The sequence below is a fragment of the Hyperolius riggenbachi genome, chromosome 3 (genome assembly GCF_040937935.1).
Source record: "Hyperolius riggenbachi isolate aHypRig1 chromosome 3, aHypRig1.pri, whole genome shotgun sequence".
NCBI lineage: Eukaryota > Metazoa > Chordata > Amphibia > Anura > Hyperoliidae > Hyperolius > Hyperolius riggenbachi.
The window spans coordinates 226,009,716-226,037,544 of record NC_090648.1 but is presented as its reverse complement, the minus strand read 5'-3'; positions in this window follow the sequence as shown (position 1 = coordinate 226,037,544).

Here is a 27,829-nt window from a genome sequence, read left to right as displayed (position 1 = left end):
GCTAGAGAGTAGGTTATGAGTTGCATGAGTTATAACCAAATAGAAGAAAGACTAGGTTGTTCGTGGCCTCAACTATCTCTCTGGTTATTTTGTATATATACTACTTTGCACAACCTGTTGTTTACTCAATTGATATTCACACTTCACTTCAGTTCCCCATTGTTGATTGCAGTGAATTGTCAACAAGTATGCACTGTTTATCTTCACTTTCAATAAAGATGTTTGATAGCAAAAGAAGAAAGACTGGGTCTCTACCTGGATTTATGCAAAATGTGAAGATTTATTAACCTCCTGAGCGGTATGGACGAGCTCAGCTCGTCCATTACCGCCGGAGGGTGCCGCTCAGGCCCTGCTGGGCCGATTTTTATCAAATAAAAAGCAGCACACGCAGCCGGCACTTTGCCAGCCGCGTGTGCTGCCTGATCGCCACCGCTCTGCGGCGACCTGCCGCGAGCAGCGGCGAAAGAGGGTCCCCCCAGCTGCCCGAGCCCTGCGCAGCCGAACCAATCAGTTCCGGCCAGCGCTAAGGGCTGGATCGGAGGCGGCTGACGTCAGGACGTCGGCTGACGTCACTCCGCTCGTCGCCATGGCGACGAGAAAAGCAAAACAAGGAGGGCCGCTCATCGCGGCCCTTCTCGTTACTTCTGATCGCCGGAGGCGATCAGAAATATGCAACAGGAGTGCCCTCTAGTGGGCTTTCATGCATCCAACTTTCAGTTGGCTGCATGAAATAGAAAACAAAAAAACCCTCACGCAGCCGCCCTGGCGATCTCAATAGAACGCCGGGGAGGTTAAAATACCATGACCACTAAAAAACATGTTTCAGCCAAAGGCCTTTTTCAAGTGAAAGGCCTTTGGCCGAAACATGTGTTTTTAGTAGTTATGGTACTTTAATAAATCTGCAAATTGTGCAAGAATCCAAGTAGAGACCCAGTCTTTCTTCTATTTGGACTTTGCTCTTACATACCCCTGGAGGATCCGGGTGTGGACTGGTTGACTCCCTGGTGGACTAACCTTGCAGTTTGAGCAGCAAGTCCACACTGTTGATTTGTCTTGCATGAGTTATAAGCCTACCAGGAGCTCCACATGTTATCAAATGTTGGGTGAGCATTCTGTACACTGCAAACTAGTTCTTCAATATCTCTAGCCATTGTTTAATTGATGGAATCTCTTTGCTTTTCCAGAGAGCTGGGATCTGTGCTTTCACTACGTTGAAGAGATGTGGGAGAATTGACTTCTTGTATTTTCTAGGGTTCAAGAGACACTTCTTGATCTTCAATCTGTTGTATGTGGTTTCTCACTGATCTCCAGTAAGATTTCAGAAGAGGACAGGACCACATCAAATAAAGGAAGGAGCAGTCTCCCTCCCCCCATCTTCAGCACTCATTTAGGTAGTTTGGTCAATGTTTGTTAATGGATCCTGGGATTTTGTACCAGAGAGTCAAGAATTTAAAATTTTGTTCCTGGAATGTTACATTTCTAGCTAATTAGTACGGATTGTCTTCCACTGTTGATCTGTTAGATCCTTCACTAAGATTTGTTGCCATTGTTTTTGGTAATTTAAAAGAGCTGTGGTATTTTGTTTATTCAGGATAGAAAGCGTGCTGTTCGGGGGAGATCAGCATCTTTTCGAAGTCTGTCAATTCAGTGCTTAATTTTTTTTCTTTCCAGGGTATATATGTAATTTCTTATCTGGTAGTACTGCCACCTAGGGAACTCAAATGGACTCATGTAATTTTGGATTTACAGAAATTGTAAAATATTCCCATCTTGCATAAAATCTTTAATTCTAGGTATATCCTTAATTAGGGATGGAAATCAGAGGTTGCGTGACAAACAATAACATATCGTCAACGAATGCTGCAACTTTGTATTTGTTGTGACTGACTTGGACACCATGAATGTCTTGTTTTTTTCCTTACCATATTTAGAAATGGTTCAAGAGTTAAATGATGGGGAAAAGAGGGCATCCTTGTCTCGTTCCATTCGCTAAGGTAAAATTGTTCAAAAATAACAAGCTTTTATCCTAGCTGAAGGGGTTGAGTACAGTAGGTGTATCCAGTTGTGTATGATTGGACTGAAGCCTATGCTATGGATAGTATATTTAATGTAATCCCATGGCACCCTATCGAATGCTTTCTTGCTGTTCATGGAGAGGAAGCATCCAGTGATGAACATTGATTGCTTTAGTTGAGTTATCCCTGGCCTCTCCATCTGGTCCAAGTTGATCAAGCCTGGTAATGAGGGAGAAATACTCTTTACAAAACTTTTTGTGAAGATTTTGAAATCATTGTTTAGAAGGCAAATCGGCCTGTAACTTGCACAATTTGTATGGTCCTTTTCCTCTTTGTGTATAATTGTAATGTGAGTTTTTAAAAGTTAAGGGGATGGACAAGGGTTACAATCTATTCCATTATATGCCAACAGCAACAGGTCGGCTAATAATTAGCAAAGGTTTTATAATAAATATCTGTTAACCTATCCAGGCCTAAGCTCTTCCCTGTCTTTAAAGTGGAATATAACCCTGCATTTCAACTTTGCTCTAAAACATTATTTACAGTATATTATATGCAACCAGCATTTTTTTTTTTACTAGACCAGCATTGGAAGGGTTACACAGTGCTTTAAAGTTCCTGGAGATTTCTGCAGACGCATCTGAAGCTTACATAGATACATTTTGTTTACATAAATGTATCTAAGTGTTGAATGTGACTCATCTCTCTGACTGAGAAGGAGTTGGAGGACAGCCAAAGAGTGTGTAACATTTCTCAATAGATACATATAACTAAATAGAATGTATCTATCTGAACTTCTGCATATCTCTCCACGGAACTTTAAACCTCTGTGTTTAACCCTTCCAATGCTGGTCTAGTAAAAAAAAATTATTTTTGCATATAATATGCTGTAAATAATGTTTTAGAGCAAAGTTGAAATGCAGGGTTATATTCCGCTTTAAGGTCAGGAATTCTACCTGTGGAATGGGATGGTCTAGTGCCTTAAATGTGACCCCATCTAGGGGTGGGAGTCCAGATTTGGTCAAAAAGTATTTAATGGCCTTGCATCTGGTTTGTCTTCCCTCTGGGGGTACTTGTATCTTGAATGTTATAAAAGTTGGAATAATATTGTCTAGATGCCTCTAGGATGTTTATGACTCAACATGTTTATTTCCTGATTTGTTTTTATTGAATTAATCTGTTGTAAAGCTGCTTTCATTTTTAGCTTCCTAGCAAGAAATGCTCCCGATTTGTTGTTCCATTCATATAGAAACTTTTCTGCTCATATAATTTTTTCTTTATAGAAAGTTGCATTGGAGCCTTTGTTCTGCTCTCAGGGAGATTATCTCTCTCCTATGCAGCTATGGCAGCCGGGGGACAAGCATGTACCTGATCGTTCTTAGCGGCAGGGAAGCAGAGCGGGGAGGCTGCAGACATCGCTTCTGCCGGGACCCGCTCTGCAGGATGGAATGGCAGGATTCCCTGCCGCTACGAACAACTCTGGGGGACATGTGTGCCCCCAGCTACAAAGGTTGCATAGGAGAGGGTCAGGGGGAGGAGGCAGAGAAGAGGCGGCTTCCTCTGATCACATTGCTGCCAGAGGAATTAATTCAATTACCACGGGGATCTTTTTATTTCTAACATTGGCTGCAGGTACATGGCCACTTCGCGTTTTGACCGGTGAAAACCTGAAGTGTCCAGACTTCGGGTTCTGGCCGTAACATATACATTGCAGCAAGTGTTACATCTCTATTGCCGGATGTGCCCCTTACGACCAAGCACCTACCCTTAGGGTCTAAAATATTATCAGCTAGCTTAAAATCACAATTCTTGTGGAAGATGATGGACACCCCTTTTGATTTACTTTTATCAGAGATTGCATGAAAAGACCTTGTATGATTTTTATCCCTAAGAAATGGGGCTTTACCCTTGAAGTGAGTCTCTTGGATTATAGCTACAGTGATCGTTTCTTTTCGTAACAGGATTCTGGCATGTTTAAGCCATTTGCATTCCATAAGGCTACCTTCCAGATTACCTCAAAGTCTTGTTTGGTGGAAATCTTAGTCATTCTTTTCATATAATGGGCTACTCTTCAGAGATGAGGAACATTAGATCTAGTGCTGTGATAAACTTTAAAAAATGTATATTTTAAAGGCTACTGGATCAGAAATCTGTGTAACTACTACATGAAGGAACTCACGGGTTTGATCTAGTGAATACCCTACTGGTTCTCTTCAGTATTAATGGGGGAAAAAAACTACAGGGAGTCTAACACTCACTGTCTGGGGGAAATGGCTGGATTATGTAGGCAGAGATTTTTGATTCTATTGACCCAATATAAATTGTGTTTCTTGGGAATATAAATGTTGACTACTTCAGGAGCTTTTAATGCTTAACCAACTGACCATGTAATTGTTTATATGCAAACATATGCTCGAGCCCTGGGGGAGCATCTATGTGAAAAGCTGGATTATCTTTAAAGACATCACTAGTCTTATTTGGGCTTTAAACCGCTAGGACTATGGTCTAACAAGAGGACACGTAGGGGGCAGGGAAGAGTGTCACATTTGCATGGACTTTGTGCCATCTGGAGCTATAATTATTATTATTTTTTTATATTAATATTATCACCTGTGTAGCTTTAATGCCCCCCCCCCCATGCATATATTGGGAAATAACACATTATTGAGGTTCTGTAGAGAGTAAACTTAGTTAGGAAATCAGATTGCTTGGTATGGCATATCCCTCTATGTCTTCACATATGTCTTCCCTCTCTCACATAATCATCATTCAACATATCATAACAATGCTATCAACCCTTCAAAATTATTATATTCTTGTAATCTACATGTAGAAAATATATCCAAATGTGATAAGTATACTGGATCATGGTACAATGCATATGTGAAAGCAGACATATACAAAGGCAACGTATTTAATCTGTTTCCTGAACCATTATCTTGGTAAACTTAAAGAAGTAAAGATGGTATGTTTGCAGAAAGGGGGCTAGAGAAAACCCGAGTAACTGCAGCAAAACTCCTCATGTTCAAAGTAGGTTAGCCTACAATGTAAATATTAACCTGCCTAGCGCTAGCTACATGATTCCCCCCTCCCTGCGGCGTCCCTCCCACGCCTCCGATCGCCGAAAAGGGCCCTGTATCGCGGCGGGTAGAGGCGGAACGGCGGCGATTGGGTAGGACACGCAGCAAGCGTGTTTTAAAAAAAAATTATTCAAATCGGCCCAGCGGGGCCTGAGCGGTGCCCTCTAGTGTCTCTGGACGAGCTCAGCTCGTCCAGAACGCTAGTGAGGTTAACCACTTTCCTCACCACTACAGTATATCTACGTCAGCTGTGGCACCCTCCAAGCCACAGCGACGTAGATATACTGACCTGCTTTCAGCCCTTTTGTGCAGGAACAGGTGCACTTCAGAGCGCACCCCCCGGCACTGTCAGCTGCCTTACTAATTGGCAAAAGGGAACATGTTCCCTTGTAGCCAATTAGTGACCCCCCCGCGGAGGAACGATTACCGCTGTAGCAAACAGCGTGATCCTTCATCTCCCCCTCCTCCGTGCACAGATGGCCATAAAAATGTAAATAAAGCTGCCTCTCTCACCTTACCTCGTTCCAGCGATGAGCCTGCAGCCTGAGCATCCGATTGCAGCTCTGAACTCAGCCGCGTATTGCCGGTAACCCGGGTCCTGGCTTGATGACGTCATCAAGCCGGGACCCGGGTCACTGGCAATACGCGGCTGAGTTCAGAGCTGGGATTGGATGCTCAGGCTGCAGGCTCATCGCTGGAACGAGGTAAGGTGAGAGAGGCAGCTTTATTTACATGCTTTTGGCATCTGTGCACAGAGGGGCTGCCTGATGGGGGGGGGGGAGGGGACATACATTTGGGTATCCACACTGGGGGGGAGGGGGGGTGCCAAAACAACTGCCAGGCATCTGGGTAACTGGGGGGGATGACATCTGCCAATGGGGGATCATTTGGTTACCTGGGTGGGGGAACCTAATACTGGGGGCACATCTGGCTATAATTGGTGGGGGGGGGGGGGGCAATTCTGGGGGCACATATGGCTGTAATGGGGGAAATTTTATCATGGGCACACATCTGCCTATAATGAGAGGGTGCCAATCCTGGCGGCGTTACTGTCTGTCTGTACTGGGTGGTGGTAGATACATGGGACACATCTGACTATACGGGGGTGCTGATATTGGGGTCACATCTGGCTAAACTGGGAAGGTTAGGCTGATACTCGGGGCACATCTGACTATATTAGGGGGGACATAAAACTGGTGGAATGGTTTTATCCCTGTGGCACTTTTTATTGGCACTGAGAAATAATGCATTTTTTTTTATTTTTGTTCCCCTTTTTCAATTAAAATGCCTAGAAAACAAAATTGTTCTTGGGACTAAATACCCCCCATCGAAAGCCTGGTTTGTCTTGAAAAAAACGATATATAGATCATTTAGGTATAGTGAATAGGGATAAAGTTATTCCTGATTGAATAGGGACATAGCTAAAACGTAAAAACCGCTCTGGTCAATAAGGGGAAAACAAGGTCTGGATGCGAAGTGGTTAATAGAGTTTGTGAAAAGAACATAATAACTTTAGGAAAGGGGTCATCCCACGACCCAGGTGATCAGCCCTCAAACTTCTCTGGGAAAGAGCTATCTCCCTCATAGTCTATTTTGCAGACAGTGGTAAGATTATAAAATATTTACAAAAAAAAGTATTACTTAACTCATTTAGGGCCAAAGGCTCTGGCCCTTTAGCGACCAGAGCCTTTTTTTATTTGAAGTGGCACCGAAGTGAAAAAAAAGCTTATAATACAATTGTATGTGTAGTACGGATAATTGATAGAGCATTAGTGACAAAGAAAAAGAGTCTGATATTTTTATTTTCAGCTATATACCTTTTTTTTTTTATAACATTGCATCATTCTCTAATATTTGCAGTTTACAAACGGCACGCTATATTTTAAATTATGAAACAGAGCAGAGCTAATGACCTTTTGAACTTCCCTGCAGTAAAACCTTATTTGAAGTTGTATTTTACTGTTTCTTTGATGTATAAGTGCTTCAGAAAACATCACTGTCTGACAGCACAACTGAAGTTTCTTAACTCTTCCTGTACTGGAAACAATACGAGACTCCTACCTTTGCTACTTATGTTCTATTCCTTACCTGTACTACACATACAATTCTTAATCTCATAAGTATATTTTCACTTTGGATTCCCTTTTAGCACTTCCTGATCACTGCGATTCGCTCACAGTGATCAGGAGGTCAGGAGCCAATGAAAATGGCTCCTGACCAATGTACAGAACTTCAATGTACAGAGTTCTTTGCAGGCGGGGAAGCGTGATTGCACAGGAGCCACCGGCGTTAAAGTTACGCTGCATCACGCTTAGGCAGCCAGAAGTGCAGTGTAGTTTTAACCTTCAGTGGTCTCAAAGTGGTTAAAGTAGTCATTTTTGTTAGCCATGCATGAGGCACAACAATCTGTTTTTCATTTTCTTTAAAATTTTGTTTTGCATTGCCAAATAAAGCATCAATAATACAGAATACAATAAACACTGTAAAAATAAACTCATATATAAGATTATAACATTTTGCACACAATATACTACTGAACTCATCATATTTAAAAATGGTTATATTCATTTATGAATACCATTTGGATCTCTGCTACAGTGGTTATTTGTTTCTTCAGATGTGTTACTATGGTAATGTGAAAGAATACAAACCACTTGTCTACTTGCAGATGTTCAAGCGTTCAATTGCTGTCTCAATGTAGAAAAAATACATAAATAAAAAATCTCCAGTGACATTTTTATGGTGAAGTTTATTATTTTAGGTCGTCCATTGCTTAATCTTTTGCATCATACATGTCTGGGACTTGTATTTTTTCCTTATTTTCTTTCCCAAGAGAGGGTGGAATGGTGCACAAGAATATGGGGCCAGGGTAAGGGTGCATACACATCCAATTTTGATTGGCCAATCACTAACCTACCACTTAGGCGTGTACGTACCTTAAGAGGTCCCTTGCTCCAATTCAATGTTCCTCCTGTGTTTTCTCACAGGAAATGAGGAAGACCCCAGCAAACAAAAACTATTTTAAAAAGTGTCCTAAATTAACATTAATATTACTTTTCTTACCCTTTAGTCTTTTTTTTCACCTGCAAGAAGCTCAAAGGTATTTTGAAAGTAAACTTGTGAAGTTTGCATCCTAACATTTCTGATGCCTGCCTCGGGAGGGGAAAGCCTCTGGATCCTCCAGCCAGGCCAAACCAGCAACGAGACCCCCAAAGTCATGTTTCATATGGTGTAAATAGAGACAGCACAAATGACTACTGTACAGGAATAGCTCCTGTACAGTAGTTGTTAGCAGAACAACCAGTAACATAACAACAGTAATTACTGGAAACAGGAATGTGGCATGGCAGGGCCGGGCATAGGCTGGAGAGGCTCCAGCCTCAGGGCGCAGTGTAGGAGGGGGTGCAAAATTCATTGAGCTGTCATTCCTAATTGTGTTTGAAGCAGAAAGAAATAAGAAAAGGGGATACATGGCAGTGACTGAAAGCCAGATAACTAGAGATTAAGGTGTTGGGGAGATTGTGGGCCCTGTGGCGCCTTAGTCTAACAGCAATCAGTGTGTGACGGCTGGGAGGGAAGGGATGGAGGGGTGCACTTTGGTGTCTCAGCCTTGGGTGCTGGAGGACCTTGTCCCGGCTCTGGGCACGGACCCACACTGGCTCAGGTGGAAAAAGACTACCCTGGATCAGGTCCATGCTACTGTGTGGTGCAGACACATGCACAGTAGCATGGACCTGATCTGGCTCGGCTTTTTTCACCAGAGACCGATTGGGTCCATGTTAGTGTGCATGCGCAAGCTGTTGAAAAGCTCTTTTCGGGGGTCCCAGTGCTGGAACGGACCCACAGAGGAGGACGGGGAAGCTTTTTTTAGGATTCATAGGCTTTCACTTCTCAAGATGAGTACCCCGTAGTGTTACTTTTTTTTCCTTTCAGGTACACTTTAAGATAACATGGGATAACAAGATAGCATGAGATAACATCCCCTATAAGAAAAAAAACCCCCACAAATGTTTATTGACTCTGGGGTCTTGTCTTTTACCAATTGTTCTCCTTCTAGACAAGAATAAAGAGTAAGTGTGGATAGCCAGACATGTTTCATTTTAAGTCAGGAATAACTATTTTATACAAATGTATTTTTACAATTTAAGGAGTGGGTGTGGTTATAATATATAAATCACATTTGCAGACTTCAGAGCTTTCCAATAAATTTGTAATGTACTGTGAGGAAACGCGGAAAAGCCGCCGTCTCTCGAGGTGAGGCGGCTGTTTCCGCGTCCAGCATGGCGTCACAACGCGGAAAAAACGCCGCATGCCGCATGGGCAGTGCGGCGGAATCCGCATTGGTAACGGCGGAATCCGCATCAGAGGCGGCCCCCGCATTAGATTCATTGCATGACAGTACTGGTGTGGCTGGGACTGATAGTCCACCAAGATTCAGACTTACACGCGCGCGAGCACAGAGGCAGAGTTTAAATAGCAGTTAGAAGGGTGTCGGCTGACCAGCTGGGTCAGCTGACAAATTCCACTGCTCCCATTGGACCAGCAATTAGGGAGGTCCTGGAAAGGTCCTAGAGTATATATACTGCTGGTTGTTCACTTGCTCTTTGTCTGGCGTGCGATCACACATGTGGGAGCACCCAGATCCGTAGTCAGATCCGTAAGTGTGCCGGGACCAGCTGGAGCTGTAATCCTACACTTAGCTAGATTCTGTTGATAGCTAAAGTACTAGTTTGATTGTGATTATTTGTTATGACTTTTGCCTGCCTTGACCACCCTTCTGAACTCTGATCTTGTACCTCGTTATTTCTGATACTCTGTTGCCGAACCCCGGCTCGTTCCTTGACTCTGCTTCTGCCTCCTGATTTTGTACCCCGATATATCTGATACCCCGTTGCTGAACCCTGCCTGTACTTTGACTCCGCCTTTGCCTCCTGATCTTGTACTTTGTCTGTGTGTGTACGACCTGGCTTGTCCGACCTCGAGAACCGACATTACCGTTAGAGGCGGTTCCTCGCTCTGTTAGCGATCCTCCCTCCTGAGGGTCACTTTCAGATATACCTTCCTACTGTCAGTCTGACTCTTCCCGTCTTGGAGAGCTCAGGTCTGCGGAAGGAATCTGTGCAGTACTCCTTGCTGCATTGAGGCCTTGTCCTCTAAGTGTTACTGTTACACTAAACACTACACTCTACTCAGGTGAACAGAGGTTAGTTTGTATATCGGATTATCGGTGAGACTGCAGATCACTTATAATCTGGTATATATCTGTATTTCCGGTGATACTGCAGATCACCGGTAATCAGATACTCTCTGCACCCACCGATCGTTACAGAACGCCAGACCAAAATACAAAATGGACGCAAACACTGATTGTCTGGGTGTACTTGCCGCTTCGGTGGACAACATCAATCAAGTACTGGGCACTCACATAACTCTTATTGATGCCCTATCAGGGTCTGTACAAACCCTCCAGACATCAGTGGATCATGTGCGATCCTCTCCTAGCTCTGACATACGTATGCCTGTACCTGAAAGCTTTTCCGGCCACAGATCTGACTTCCGGAATTTTAGGAGTAGGGTGTTGTCCTATTTTGAGTTGAGACCCCAATCTTCGGGTACTGAGACCCAGAGGGTCACGTTTATTAAAACTTTGTTGTCCGGCGACTCCCAGTCTTGGGCGTATAGCCTGCTCGCCGGAGACAAAGCTCTTACCTCTGTAGAGGAATTTTTTAAAGCTTTGGCAGTAATTTACGACGATCCGGACCTTGCCTCGACTTCTGAGCGGAAGCTCAAGCTTTTGCGTCAAGGCGAAGGTCCGGTCGAAGATTACGCGGCCGAGTTTAGGAGGTGGTCAGTTACGGCCAGGTGGGACACCTATGCCCTATTAGATCATTTCTTGTCAGGGCTGTCCGATGAGGTCTCTGATTTGATGTTAAGCCAGCCCGAGCCCAGAACAGTCGATGAGGCCATCTCAGCGGCCATCCGAATCGACCGCAGGCTGCGCTACCAAAAACAGACCAGGGGTAGTTCCCGTCTCAGAGGGGTATCTTACACCACGGTCCCAGTGACTCCACCTCCTACTATTTCACCTTCTCCCGTCTTGCCTCCTTCCGAGCTGATGCAGATTGCTCGGTCAAAATTAACCCAGGTAGAGCGAAGACGGAGAATGACCGAACAGCTGTGTTTGTACTGCGGTGAAGGGGGGCATATAGTACAGAACTGCCCCAATAAGCCGGGAAAACGCTACCGCTTAGGAGTGGTGGGGGGTAACACCCTGGGCGTCCAACTTTTACCCCTAGAAGAAAAACGATTGCTTCTTCCCTGTACCGTTACGTGGGAAGATAAGACTGAGGTCACGGAAGCCTTTATCGATTCAGGCTCCGCGGCAAATTTTATGGATTTTGAGTTTGCTAAGAGATTGTGTATTCTGCTCACACCAGTACAACCACCCATCCAGGTTACGGCAGTGGATGACTCTCCTCTGCAAGGGAATCACCCACTGTCTCAGACACCAGAGGTGGGGGTCACCATAGGGGTACTGCACTGGGAAAAGTTACAGTTCTTTGTGTTGCATATGACAACCTCCACCATTATACTCGGCATGCCATGGTTGCACCTTCATTCTCCACACATTGATTGGGCCACCGGCCAACTAATTTCTTGGTCAGCACACTGCTTTCAGCGATGTTTAGGGAAGGTGACATTGGGCCAAACCAGGGTTCATGTACAGGGGGTACCTGAGCAATATGTGGAATATTCTGATGTATTCTGTCCCAAGGCTGCAGACAAGTTACCCCCACATCGCCCTTTCGATTGTCCCATTGATATACGTTCAGGTTGTATGCCCCCTCGGGGTCATTTGTACAATTTATCTGGGCCAGAGAAATTGGCTATGCAGGAATATATCCGTGACAATTTAGCCAAAGGCTTCATCCGGCCGTCCCGATCGCCTGCTGGAGCAGGTTTCTTTTTCGTTAAAAAGAAAGACGGGGGCCTGCGGCCCTGTATTGATTACCGGGGACTAAATAAGATCACGGTAAAGAATCGCTATCCGTTACCCCTGATAGACGATTTATTTACGCAGGTCACCGATGCTAAGATCTTCTCAAAGCTGGATTTACGGGGCGCGTACAACCTGGTGCGCATTAGAAAGGGCGATGAGTGGAAAACGGCCTTTAACACGCCAGACGGGCATTACGAGTATCTGGTGATGCCCTTTGGGTTATGTAATGCCCCGGCCGTTTTCCAGGAACTCATCAACGAGGTCTTCAGAGAGGTGTTGGGGAGATTTGTGCTGGTCTATCTAGACGATATACTTGTTTTCTCCAACAACCTCTCTGAGCACAGAATGCATGTGAAATTTGTACTCAACAAATTAAGACAAAACTCACTCTACGCTAAGATTGAGAAGTGTATTTTTGAAGTCACATCTGTCGCCTTTCTGGGGTACATAATTTCCACCACGGGCCTGTCTATGGACCCCGCCAAAGTCTCCGCTGTTTTGGAATGGCCTCAGCCGGTTGGGTTGAAGTCTTTACAGCGGTTTTTAGGCTTTGCGAATTATTATAGAAGGTTCATAAAGGGGTATTCCACGGTTATCGCACCCCTCACCTGTCTTACGAAAAAAGGGGCAGATACCACCCACTGGTCTCCTGATGCATTAAGTGCTTTCTCCACTTTAAAAGATTTGTTTTGTTCCGCACCCATCCTGAGACATGTAGACACCTCTTATCCTTTTATTGTTGAGGTAGACGCCTCGGAGGTTGGGGTAGGGGCTGTGCTGTCTCAGCGGTCAGGCTTGCAGGGAAGGCTACACCTTTGTGCGTATTTCTCTCGTAGGTTCTCTCCGGCAGAGAGAAACTACGATATAGGCAACAGAGAGCTCTTAGCCATTAAACTTGCCTTTGAGGAGTGGCGTCACTGGCTGGAAGGAGCAGAACATACAATTACTGTATACACGGATCACAAGAATCTAGAATACATCGAGGGGGCTAAGAGATTAAGTCCCCGTCAGGCTCGATGGTCTTTGTTTTTTTCGAGGTTCAGGTTCATAATTACGTATACCCCGGGTAGCAAGAACATTAAGGCAGATGCCCTGTCCAGATGCTTTGAGTTGGAGACAGCACAGCCTTCTGCCCCAGAGACCATTGTCCCACAAAATTTGGTGCTGGCCGTAACAGAGACTTGGGAAGACTGGACAGAGACCTTGAGTCCTTTTCAGCAGGATGTCCCTGAGGGGAAGCCTGAGGGGGTTTTATTTGTGCCTCTGCCATTCCGTCTCCGGGTGCTACAGATATTCCATTCACACAAGAATGCGGGACATCCTGGGGCATCTAGAACGCAGGATCTTGTGGCCAGGTGCGCTTGGTGGCCGTCTCTGGCAGCCGACTGCAAAGAATTTGTTAAGGATTGTGCGGTATGTGCTAAAAGCAAACCCTCCCGGCTGGCACCTGTAGGGAGGTTGCAGCCTTTACCCACCCCGAGTGAACCATGGACCCACTTGTCCATGGATTTTGTGGGTGAGCTTCCCAGATCAGAGGGCATGTCGGTCATTTGGGTGGTAGTCGACCGCTTCAGCAAGATGGCCCATTTTGTGCCCTTGAAAGGACTCCCCTCGGCCCAGGAATTGGCAGACTTGTTTATCAAACACGTGTTCCGGTTGCACGGCATTCCGGAAAACATAGTGTCCGATCGGGGAGTCCAATTCGTATCTAAATTCTGGAGGGCATTCTGTCATCAAATGAGCATGAAGCTGTCGTTTTCATCGGGCTACCACCCACAGACCAACGGTCAGACGGAGAGGGTCAACCAGTCGTTAGAGCAGTTTTTGAGATGCTACGTTGCAGAGGCGCAGAATGACTGGGTCAAATTTCTGCCCTTTGCAGAATTTGCACAAAATAATTTGAAAAGTTCTTCCACTGGATTTTCTCCGTTCCAGGTTGTGTCTGGAAGATTGCCCAAATTTTCACCGTTACCAGTGGCCTCCACTCCGTTTCCAGCTCTGGAGGCTTGGCAAAGGTCTTTTAAAGACATTTGGCGGACGGTGAGAGACAGTTTGGAAAAGGCGTTTCTGAGTCAGAAGGGTCAAGCTGACAAGAAACGGTCTTTGGAGTGGAGATTCCAACCAGGAGACTTGGTTTGGGTATCCACACGTCACTTGGCCCTGAAACAGCCCTCAGACAAGTTGGGTCCCAGGTTTGTCGGGCCTTTCCCGATAGCCAGAAGGATCAACAACGTCACTTACGCTGTTGATCTTCCCGCCAGCATGCGTGGGGTAAGGTCCTTCCACGTATCCCTGCTTAAGCCAGCAGTCCATGTGGGTCCCACTCCTCCTCCTCCTGTGTTGGTGGATGACCAACCTGAGTACGAGGTAGAAAAGATTTTAGATTCACGCGTTGTACAAAACTTGGTACAATATCTCGTACATTGGAAAGGGTACGGCATTGAGGAGAGACAATGGGTACCGGGGAGTCGCATGCATGCGGACGAATTAAGGAGGGAATTTCACGCCTTACATCCCGAGAAACCTGGTAGGAGTTGTCCGGAGTCCACTCCTCGGGAGGGGGGTACTGTGAGGAAACGCGGAAAAGCCGCCGTCTCTCGAGGTGAGGCGGCTGTTTCCGCGTCCAGCATGGCGTCACAACGCGGAAAAAACGCTGCATGCCGCATGGGCAGTGCGGCGGAATCCGCATTGGTAACGGCGGAATCCGCATCAGAGGCGGCCCCCCTATTAGATTCATTGCATGACAGTACTGGTGTGGCTGGGACTGATAGTCCACCAAGATTCAGACTTACACGCGCGCGAGCACAGAGGCAGAGTTTAAATAGCAGTTAGAAGGGTGTCGGCTGACCAGCTGGGTCAGCTGACAAATTCCACTGCTCCCATTGGACCAGCAATTAGGGAGGTCCTGGAAAGGTCCTAGAGTATATATACTGCTGGTTGTTCACTTGCTCTTTGTCTGGCGTGCGATCACACATGTGGGAGCACCCAGATCCGTAGTCAGATCCGTAAGTGTGCCGGGACCAGCTGGAGCTGTAATCCTACACTTAGCTAGATTCTGTTGATAGCTAAAGTACTAGTTTGATTGTGATTATTTGTTATGACTTTTGCCTGCCTTGACCACCCTTCTGAACTCTGATCTTGTACCTCGTTATTTCTGATACTCTGTTGCCGAACCCCGGCTCGTTCCTTGACTCTGCTTCTGCCTCCTGATTTTGTACCCCGATATATCTGATACCCCGTTGCTGAACCCTGCCTGTACTTTGACTCCGCCTTTGCCTCCTGATCTTGTACTTTATCTGTCTGTGTGTGTACGACCTGGCTTGTCCGACCTCGAGAACCGACCTTACCGTTAGAGGCGGTTCCTCGCTCTGTTAGCGATCCTCCCTCCTGAGGGTCACTTTCAGATATACCTTCCTACTGTCAGTCTGACTCTTCCCGTCTTGGAGAGCTCAGGTCTGCGGAAGGAATCTGTGCAGTACTCCTTGCTGCATTGAGGCCTTGTCCTCTAAGTGTTACTGTTACACTAAACACTACACTCTACTCAGGTGAACAGAGGTTAGTTTGTATATCGGATTATCGGTGAGACTGCAGATCACTTATAATCTGGTATATATCTGTATTTCCGGTGATACTGCAGATCACCGGTAATCAGATACTCTCTGCACCCACCGATCGTTACATGTACCTAATAAAAGTCTACAAATCTTACTTACTAATTTGTAGTTTGTTTCTTGGCCCTAACTAGTGTGAGGCAACCTGGTGCGAGTCCGTCTACAGCCCCAGTTAGCCACAAGTGACTATACCCAGAGGTCTATGTTGGAATGCTTTTCACATTCACTTTGGGAAGTGTCATACTTCATGACAGGCAACTCATTTCAGAATATTACCATGCTGTGTACAACAGCAGTTCTTTTCTGACTGAACTGGTAAACGTTTCTCTTACAGTAGCTCACAGATGATCAGTAAAAAAAATAACAAACCGGTCCAGAGTAAAAGATGACATGATCACTAGAGGAGCCACCACCTCTGGAAACATTGCATGTAAGCTGCCTTTATTCTAATGTATTATACTGCAACAAATAAACCATTAAATGGTTTACAACTTCTCCTGTGGCAATCCCAATTTAATTAGGTCTCTTGGTGTCCACATACCCCCCACTTACAAAATAATCTTGAGCTGAACTTTGTGCCTTTATTTATGATAAGATCTAATTTTAGCAAGTGGAACTCTTATCCTATATTGTAGATTGCAGGAATCTACAATGAACATCCTTCCAAAACTTCTTTACCTTTTTGAGGCACTTTCAGTTAGATTTCCTCTATCACAGATCAAAGAGCTGCAAGTGGATTTTATGCGCTTTATATGCACTTTATATGGAACCATAGGAAGCCCAGGGTTTCTTACCAGGTCATGGAGGCTGATTTTTTAGAGAAGGAATAGGGGTACCAGATCTGAAGGTATATTATTTGGCATCCCACTTTCATCAAGTGGTGTAATGGACCAAAAGATATCCGGATGCGAGATCAGTAGTAATGGAGAAGGGCTATATAAGGCCATACTCCCCCTTAAGCCTATATTTGGAGGCATCCAAAGATGCAGGCCCCACCACAGACACCTGTTCCCTCCTATCTTGGGTGTACCTGAGTTTCCCAGATTTGTGTGTGGCCCCATTCCATACATTTTTGACTTTTAGTGCTCTGGAAACCAAGTATTCGGTGACTCCAGATAAGTTGTTCAATTGTATCCATATAAGGCACTTTGCTCAGTCTTTATCTCGTACACTCGTTCTTCCTTTCCATAACATTTAAAATACATTTAAACCTTTACAGATAAGAAGTATGTTTCTTCCAGAGTAATATGAGCCATAAATTACCTTTCTCCTGTGTTGCTGTCACTTACAATAAGTAGTAGAAATCTGATATAACCGACAGGTTTTGGACTAGCCAATCTCCTCATGGGGGTTTCTCAGGGTTTACTTTATTTTCAAAAGCACTTAGTGAATGGCAGTTGCTCCGTCCAAATGCCAAAAAAGTGTGCAGCGGGCACAGAGGCTGGCCAGCATCCTTGTATAACTCTTATTCAAGGAGTGTCTTTATAAAGAATCGGTAATGTCAGATTTCTACTACCTACTGTAAATGTCAGCACCATAGGAGAAAAGTAATTTATGGCTCATTTTACCCTGGAAGAAACATGCTTCTTATTTGTAGGTGTTTACATATACACCAGGCTTTCTCAACCAGGGTTCCTTGAGGACTCTGCAGGGGTTCCTTGGCATTCCCCCCCCCCCCCCCATCGTGGGTGAAGTATAATAGAGCACATTATAATAGGGCTTACAGTAAAAAGAAGCACTATATTGGGGATCAGAATAATAATGAGCACAGTGTAATGAGTGGCAGTGTAATAGGAGTTAGTGAAATTAACAGCCTCACTGACTTTTATAGACCATGCCTCCGGAAAAATAAATTCAGGGGTTCCTCAAGATTAAAAAATTGTTTGCAGGGGTTCCTTGAGATCCAAAAGGTATTTTCCTCCAGGGTAAAAAGGTTGAGAAAGGCTGATATACACTCACCTAAAGGACGGAGCAGTGCTTTTCAGCGCTGCTAGCTTTGGGCGCAGCCAGCGCCGCCATAGACTGTAATGGGAATCAGTCTATAGCGGCGCTCAGTGAGGAAGGTCGGCTCCGTCAGAAGACGGAGCCGAAGTTGTTTAAAAAACACAATAATTCGGCCTCCAGCAATCGCTGGAAGCCGAATTATTTCATTCCCCCACTATCCATGTCGGCCTGGAGGGGGAATAGTAATTAAAACGCCTCGGACTTGTGCAGAAGCAGGACCAGCCATTTAACAGCTGGATCCTGCGCCCAAGTCTACCAGCGCCGTATTCAAATGTACGCCCTAAAGGAATATTAGGAACACCTGTTTAATTTCTCATTAATGCAATTATCTAATCAACCAATCACATGGCAGTTGCTTCAATGCATTTAGGGGTGTGGACCTGGTCAAGACAATCTCCTGAACTCCAAACTGAATGTCAGAATGGGAAAGTAAGGTGATTTAAGCAATTTTGAGTGTGGCATGGTTGTTGGTGCCAGATGGGCCGGTCTAAGTATTTCACAATCTGCTCAGTTACTGCTCAGTCTCTAGGGTTTACAAAGAATGGTGTGAAAAAGGAAAAACATCCAGTAAGTATGTATCCCGCGGCAGTCCTGTGGGCGAAAATGCCTTGTTGATGCTAGAGGTCAGAGGAGAATGGGCCAACTGATTCAAGCTGATAGAAGAGCAATGTTGACTGAAATAACCACTCATTACAACCGAGATATGCAGCAAAGCATTTGTGAATGCACAACATGCACAACCTTGAGGCGGATGGGCTACAACAGCAGGAGACCTCACCGGGTACCACTCATCTCCACTACAAATAGGAAAAAGAGGCTACAATTTGCACAAGCTCACCAAAATTGGACAGTTGAAGACTGGAAAAATGTTGCCTGGTCTGATGAGTCTCGATAGAGTCAGAATTTGGCGTAAACAGAATGAGAACATGGATTCATCATGCCTTGTTACCACTGTGCAGGCTGGTGGTGTTATGGTGTGGGGGATGTTTTCTTGGCACACTTTAGGCACCCTAGTGCCAATTGGGCATCGTTTAAATGCCATGGGCTACCTGAGCATTGTTTCTGACCATGTCCATCCCTTCATGACCACCATGTACCCATCCTCTGATGGCTACTTTCAGCAGTATAATGCACCATGTCACAAAGCTCAAATCATTTCAAATTGGTTTCTTTATTTTAAATTTTAAGATTTTTGTGACAGTGGTCCTTTAAGCATCCGATAGATAAACCCCAACAGCAGAAAGGCCTGATTTCTATTTGTATGATACCATTTAGTTGACCCCTTTAAATGCCTTTTGTAACCATAAATATATGGACAAATGTGAACATTCTCTGTCTAAATACCTATCTATGGCACAATGGTTAAACATTTGGGAGAATGCCCATCACACCTCAATTTGTGTGACCATTAAATAAATCTATTATCTCCATAAAATGTACCCCTTGGGTTCAGACCTCTGTTGGATGGAATGTGGGTACAGAGGCACTTAGGAGCATATCTTCTGGTACTGTCCAAAGCTAGATGACTTCTGGAGAGAGGTCAGGTATCTTTTGTGTTTGACTATTTGCAAGGAGGTACCACTGGATATGACTCTTGGGACAACATTTGAAGAATACATGTATTCCTGGCTAAGCAGAACATAGACGATGTCATTCTGGTTGCAGCAAAAATATTCTGTATGCTCTTTTTTTTCATTTTATAGTGTCCCATCCCACATTTAACCTGGAGACCCAACAAAGCAAGGCAAGAGTGGCATCCTCTACACCACTGTGAAACATTGCTCCCTCCCCTCAACCCTTATCCACAATGAACAGGAATGTACAAGCCCTTGAACCCGTGAGCCTGGTGATCTGCACAAAAATATCAACCCACATGCCTTCTAAATTTGCAAGTTACCTTGTGTTCTAAAATCCTTTTCCTTGCAAATCACTCTTTTGCTAATATTGAGGACAAGGTGCCCAGGAGGAGGAGGGGTAATAGGGGGCTTATAGAGCTATCTGATCACTCTTTTAATTAGCCACCACCTCATCTTATGAAAAAAGGGGTCCCCTTGCCTTTTTACAATAATGGGGTTAAGTAGGAAAAACATTTATTTAAAGGATACCAGAGCCCAAACACAATTGAGAAACGGGGGGAGCAGGCATGTATGGTGAGCTGTCCTGATGCTCACCAATCCCACCCCCATTCTCCTTTCTGCACACTCGTTTAGCAATTGCCCCCTCTTCTGGTCAGCCGGGTTGGGAGTATTGCGGCTTTCTGGCTGGGCTGCACGCATGCTATAGTACACAACCTCTGCCGGCATGCGTACATCAATATGGAGCCCCCAGTGGGACCACTCTGCTCATGTGTATGATGTCACACGCAAGCGCAGAGCGATCCCGGCCAGAGGTTCCGTACTGATGTACGCGTCCCAGCAGAGGTTGCGTGCTATAGCACAAGTGCACCCCGGCCAGAAAGCTTATTAATGGAGATGGCCTGGCCGACCAGAAGACGTGGCAATTACTGCTAAACAAGTGTGCAGAATGGAGAACGGGGGGAGCATTAGGACAGCTCACTATACATGCCTGCTCCCCGATTCTCAACTGTGTTTGGGCTCTGGTATCCTTTAACATGTCGATTAGTCCATAACAAATAAAATAAATACAGGTTTTCTAAAAGTTTAATAAAAGAAATACAGGTTTTCTAAAAGTTTTTTTTTTTTTTTTTATTAAAATCCACCATCATAATCTTTATTTTTCAATAGCACTTTCTTCTTTTCTTCATCTGTAATTATGTTATCCTGCTTACAGAATGCCAAGGACCAAAAGAGATGCTCAGTGGGAAATTCAAATGAGCCCTCCTGAGGATTACTTGAATTTCCCAAGGAGGCTTACTTGCATTTGTTGCCGAGGCATCCCATTGATCCATAACAATGTATTAATGGAAAGCCTAGGCAGGAAACTCAAATATGCTGATGCTGCTTTGTGTTGCTGCGAGTCATGGAGTGGAATGGTTCAGTAGGAGGCTTTTCAATCACAAACAAGATTAACAGTTGATGACTATGGAGAGCCTTCAGACTTACAACTGGGGCATTTGTTTTGACTCGCATAGCAGTATGGGCCATAACCAGGAAATTTTGTTTTCAAAGTTGTTTTTTTCTTTTACACTTAACTCTTAGAGGGATTACATAAGGGGTACTATTGTACTCAATCCTCTGGGTGAGGGAAGATATTTGGGGTGCTCTTATTAAAAGGCATCTCAGTTCCCCACCATTTCCAAACTAGAATCCCATATCTAACATAGTAAAAGGCAGTTTCAACATGCACGGTGTGCACACAAATAACTAGTAGACTGTGGTTTCTGCACAGCACACCTGCTTACTGGAGGGCACCATACAACAACACTTACCCCATTAATCAGTGTTGCACAGAGGTGAAGGATCACACATTGCAATCCCTTAGCTTTGCAACTCAGGCCCACAGTGGCGGTCAGATTTAAAGGGACTCCGAGCAGTGCAGACACTATGGAAAGATGCATATCATTTTAAAGCTCTCTTTCTCCTCTTTCCAATGATATATAAACCGCCACCCTTCGCCTTTTAGTTTTCGTTATTTTTGCGATTGAAATTGCTGCGGCCGCAATTTCAATCGCGAAAATAAAGAAAACTAAAAGGCGTAGGGCAACGATTTAGGTGTCGCCAGAAAGAGGAGAAAGAGAGCTTTAAAATGATATCCATCTTTCCATAGTTACATTGTATTACACAGGCCGACTTTTTCTGCTGAATGGAGCTGCTGACACTGGGGAAAGTGTCGTCCTGTGTAATACAAGTAACTATGGAAAGATGGATATCATTTTAAAGCTCTCTTTCTCCTCTTTCTGGCGACACCTAAATCGTCGCTCTACGCCTTTTAGTTTTCTTTATTTTCGCGATTGAATTCGCGGCCGCGGCAATTTCAATCGCGAAAATAGCGAAAACTAAAAGGCGTATGGCGGCGGTTTATATATCATTGGAAAGAGGAGAAAGAGAGCTTTAAAATGATATGCATCTTTCCATAGTTTCTGCACTGCTCGGAGTCCCTTTAAAGCAAGGTTAAACTAGCTAGTCTGCATGGGGTTTTGTTGGTTTCTGAATCACAAGGCCCATTTCCCCTACGGGCTTGTGTTTCCACAAACACAAACGGAAATTTTTACAAAAAGTAAGGTAAATGTTTGGAATATTCAGCAAAGTTGACCATACGCACACAGCTGGGCAAACTACAGCCGGCGGGCCGTACCCTGCCCGGTTATGCTTTGAATGTGGCACACCGATAGATGGCAAGATTCTTCTCCATCCTTGCAGAGGTGCAAGCAGTGCATAATAACAGGTTTAACCAGGGCTGGTGCTAGACTTTTTGCTGCCTGAGGCAAACTTGTGAGGATGTGCCCCCATCCCAATTTGGAATGATCGCACAGCACCCAACAATTTACTCTGCTTCATTTAATATTCTCACATGACATGCTGCAGCTCAACACAATAGCACACTGGCTGGCTGTGAGTGTATGACAAAGTGCTCACCCTCAGCCACTCTATTCTTCCTCCGGAAGGTACACACAGTACAAATATGCTGCCCCTGAAATCTCTGCGCCTGATGCAAATGTTTCACCTTGCTTCATGAGAGAACCGGCCCTGGGTTTAACTCCCCCAAATGCAGCTTCCAGTGACAATCTCCATGGCCACAGCAGCATCATGTGACCGGCCATCAATATGCACCAGTGTGCAGGGCCGCGCCTGGGCGGGTGCTGCGGGTGCATTGCACCCAGGCGCCGGCCTGTGACAGGCGCCGGCGGGTCGTCCGCGGCCGCCTATCACATTCTCATCTCCCCGGGTGCTGGACAGGACAGTGACACACTGTGCGGGCGGCTGTGCCTGACGTCACATGTAGACATCAGCGCAGCCCAATGGGGAAACAGGCAGGCAGCCCACCCACCTGACCTCATGTCACGCTTGACGGGGGGAGGAGCCCAAGCCTCAGCCTCAACGTGTGAGACTACTGCGGCTTCCCGCCCGACCCGACCCGTGGTGCGTGCAGCCTGCGTGGAAAGAGAGCGAGCCGGAGAGCTACTAGCAGCGGCGCCAGGCCGCCAGCACAGACGCAGTGACTGCCCGGCCCGCAGCCCGGCCTGCGCCTCCTAGTGCCGACCGCCACCGTCCGGAAAGAGAGCGAGCCAGAGAGAGCTACTATCAGCGGCGCCAGGCCAGCCACCAGCACAGACGCAGTGACTGCCCGCCTGCAGCCCGGCCTGCGCATCCTAGTGCCACCGGCCGTGGTCACAGTCAGCTGCAGCCGCCCGCAGAGCCACTGCCTGCCTATATGCTCCTCCACCCAGACCCAGCCAGAGGTGAGTGAATTGCTGCCAATAAGATTGCATTTGTCATGTGGTGGGGGAAATGAAATCTGTTGCCATTAAGATTGCATTTGTCATGTGGTGGGGGAAATGAAATCTGTTGCCATTAAGATTGCATTTGTGGGGAAATATGCTGCGATTAAGATTGCAGTTGTGTGGGTAAATCTGGCTGCCGTTAAGATTGCATTTGTGGGGAAATCTGGCTGCCGTTAAGATTGCATTTGTGGGGAAATCTGGCTGCCGTTAAGATTGCATTTGTGGGGAAAGCTAGCTGCCGTTAAGATTGCATTTGTGTGGGGAAATCTGGCTGCCGTTAAGATTGCATTTGTGTGGGGAAATCTGGCTGCTTTAAGATTGCATTTGTGTGGGGAAATCTGGCTGCCGTTAAGATTGCATTCGTTGGGAAATCTGGCTGCCGTTAAGATTGCATTTGTGGGGAAATCTAGCTGCCGTTAAGATTGAATTTGTGTGGGGAAATCTGGCTGCCGTTAAGATTGCATTTGTGTGGGGAAATCTGGCTGCCGTTAAGATTGCATTTGTGTGGGGAAATCTGGCTGCCGTTAAGATTGCATTTGTGGGAAAATCTGGCTGCCGTTAAAGAGACTCCGTAACAAAAATTGCATCCTGTTTTTTATCATCCTACAAGTTCCAAAAGCTATTCTAATGTGTTCTAGCTTACTGCAGCACTTTCTACTATCACAGTCTCTGTAATAAATCAATGTATCTTTCCCCTGTCAGACTTGTCAGCCTGTGTCTGGAAGGCTGCCAAGTTCTTCAGTGTTGTGGTTCTGCTATGAACTCCCCCTTCCAGGCCCCTCTATGCCCACTGCCTGTGTATTATTTAGATTAGGGCAGCTTCTCTCTTCTCTCTTTATCTTTTACAAGCTGGATAAATCGTCCTCTGAGCTGGCTGGGCTTTCACATACTGAAGAATTACAGACAAGGGCAAAGCTGTTTGCAGGAAGAAACGAGGAGCCTGAAACTTCAGTGCATGAGAACTGCAGGGGGAAAGAAACACACAAATTATCTCTTGAGATTCAAAAGGAAGGGTGTATACAGCCTGCTTGTGTATGGATGTATTTTCTATGTGTGGACATACTGTACATCAACCTACTTCCTGTTTTGGTGGCCATTTTGTTTGTTTATAAACAAACTTTTTAAAACTGTTTTTAACCACTTTTAATGCGGCGAGGAGTGGCGAAATTGTGTCAGAGGGTAATAGGAGATGTCCCCTAACGCACTGGTATGTTTACTTTTGTGCGATTTTAACAATACAGATTCTCTTTAAGATTGCATTTGTGGGGAAATCTGGCTCCTGTTAAGATTGCATTTGTGGGGAAATCTAGCTGCCGTTAAGATTGCATTTGTGTGGGGAAATCTGGCTGCCGTTAAGATTGCATTTGTGGGGAAATCTGGTTGCCGTTAAGATTGCATTTGTGGGGAAATCTGGCTGCCGTAAAGATTGCATCTGTGGGGAAATCTGGCTGCCGTAAAGATTGCATCTGTGGGGAAATCTGGCTGCCGTAAAGATTGCATCTGTGGAGAAATCTGCTGCTAATAATATTGCATTTGTGGGAAAATCTGCTGCCAATAAGATTGCATTTTGTGGTCGGCCGGCCCTCCACCATGTGGACTATTGTGCGCATGTGGGGAAATCGACTGCTGCCAATAAGATTGCATTTGTGGGGAAATCTGCTGCCATTAAGATTGCATTTGTGGGTAAATCTGCTGCCAATTCTCATTGCATTTGTGGAGAAATCTGCTGCCAATAAGATTGCATTTGTGGGGAAATCGACTGTTGCCAATAAGATTGCATTTGTGGGGAAATCGACTGCTGCCAATAAGATTGCATTTGTGGGGAAATCGACTGCTGCCAATAAGATTGCATTTGTGGGGAAATCGACTGCTGCCAATAAGATTGCATTTGTGGGGAAATCGACTGCTGCCAATAAGATTGCATTTGTGGGGAAATCTGATGCCAATTCTCATTGCATTTGTGGAGAAATCTGCTGCCAATAATATTGCATTTGTGGGGAAATCTGCTGCCAATAAGATTGCATTTTGTGGTCGGCCGGCCCTCCACCATGTGGACTATTGTGCGCCACTGCCCTCGATACGATATCCCCGGTGCACCGGTATGTATCTTTAGATTGGAAAATGGATTGAGTCATTGCTATGCATGAAAGAGGGGTAGGAATGGGGTATCACATGCATGCGTAAAGAGGTGGAAGGTGTGGGTGTGATTAGGCAGGACATGGGTGTGGTTATGTGGTTGGGCGCGGTTAATTAAACCACTCCCATAGGCGCCAGAGAAAATCTTGCACCCAGGTGCCAGGCACCCCAGGCTCACCCCTGCCAGTGTGTCACATAAAGCTGCTGTGCCAATTGGAGATCGCTGCTGGAAGCTGTGATTGGGTGAGTAACCTGCCATTACACACCGCTTGAAACACGGCAGGGAGGAAGGGAGAAGAGGAATGCAGTCTGCAAATGAGTTTGCCCATGTTTGGTATTGGGGAAGTAGGGAGTTCCATAGTGTTAGAGCAGCTCTTAAGATGTTATGAAGGCATGCATGGGAGTGGCTGATGCAGAAATGTAGGTTGGGCAGGTTTACATGAGTTCCTGGCTGTGTCCCCACCACAGCATGATCAGCAATATACTGCAGAAGAAAACAGGACACTCCGATTAATCTTACAAAAATATCTTGTTTTTATTGCAAAGGAGCTTCACAGTGTACAAAAAAGCTTATTGTAACACACCAGTCCATGCCACAGGCAGTAGATAGGTAGCCATAGGTCCTCAAAGTCCATCAAATAACTTGCTAGTCACTGATATCACAGGCTAAAAGAGAGTTAGAGTCTCAATCACATAGTTTGTGTCTTCCTTACATCATGGCAACAGACACTGACCTAGAGCTGTTTCGGGTTGCATGCCCATCTTCAAGCCAAAGCAGGTTATTTTATGGACTTATGGTTACCTATCTACTGCCTGTGGCTTGCATTGGTGTGTCACAATAAGCTTTTTGCACACTGTGAAGCTCTTTTGCAAAAAAAGCAATAGGATATTTTTGTAAGATTAATCGGAGAGTGCTGGTTTCTTCTATGTTGCTGATCACAGTCCTGCCTGATGCTCTGGTGGACTGATCTCTTTGCACCGCACATAAGAAGGGTAGTGCGGCCAGGAACCCCTACATTGCACCTCACCACAGCATGATGACAGACGTGTCACACTGCAGTCATCAATTCAAATGAATTACCTGATAGACAAATTCAGTAGCAGGAAAGACATATAAAACTTTTTAGATTTGTGTCTCCATGGAGCTTTATCCTTACACAGAGTTTTTCCTAGAGCATACAAGTCATGATCTGACTCAACATTCAACCTGGGTAAAAAATCTTGACCTGAGATTGCTGGCTTGCTGTATCCATTGCTTGCTGTGTCCATTTTCATGTGCATGGAATTAAAAAAATGGTCTGGTTTACCTACCTTAGATGGTTTAAAGGAAACAGGGTAATCCAAACATCTTTGTCAGACTGGAGTGCAGCCTTTGTGTCTTCTTTTGGAGTAACTGTTTTCATTTGATCCTACAAGCAGAGTCTGTAGAGCTCATGTTGTTACTCAGACCGAAAAGGTGCTCTAACCACTTGAACTTGACACAGTAACTCTATGCTGTAGATGAGGCATTGTGCTCATCCTCATAGAGAAAACAATTGCAATCCAGCAAGGTTTTTGGTACTTGTTCAACTGCCATTTCCCCCTAACAGTTTCACAGGACGTCTGCAGTCGTCTAAATATATGTGTTCGTCACCAGCTGTGGAAAATGTCAATAAAGTTATGCTATTGCAATGCATTATGTGAATAAAAGGATGAGTACCAACAGATATTCCTTACCTATGCAACTGTGTCCCAAGATGTCAGGATAAAAACATAGACTATAGCTGTACAATAGGAAGTTACAGGCAACGTGTGTACAATAAATCAGCCATGAGAACTTTTTTGAAACATTGTTAAGGATAACAGCACTTTTGAAGCAAATCACATAATGCAGACTGTCATTGGAATTACATGTTAATAATCAAATATGGACACTTACAGCGCTTTTTTTTATTGTGTTTTGGGTGCCAACTGGCTCTCCCCCACTCATCCCCATGTTGAGCTGCCTGCATTTTGTGTTTCAGTTAGAACCACTAGTAAACACAGAAGATAAATCTGGCAAGCAAAAGGATCTTCCCAGCAACAATGTCATCATCAGTCTACTCCCACCCATAGGAGTGCATACATTGCAATAAAATAACAGCAGTGGATAATGAGTGTTATATTGCTGCAATAAAATAACAGCAGTGGATAATGAGTATTATATTGCTATCAACTGTAAGAGCTGCACTTTCTGCACTTAAATGGCAGTGCCACACAGTTCACAGACACACTGCTTTAGCTGAGGTGATCTCTGGCATATCACTGGCCATTCAGAGCATCAGTAAGAAAATAAATCATTCTATTTGACTTACTGCTTTAAGGCTTTAAACCACTTCTTTTAAGCCTGTGTTTTTTTTTAATCTCAACTGCTTTATACTGTGTGACAAATATAAGGAATGAATATAACCAAGAACAGCACTTAATTCATAGTTTATGTTTAATGACAATACAAAGGCTCTGTGGCTATGCTCACTCTATGCTAGAGCAGTGCTGTATCCATACTGATGGATGCAATGTCTGCAGCCACTCTGGAGTGGGGGGTTGCCATGCACCAAATAAAT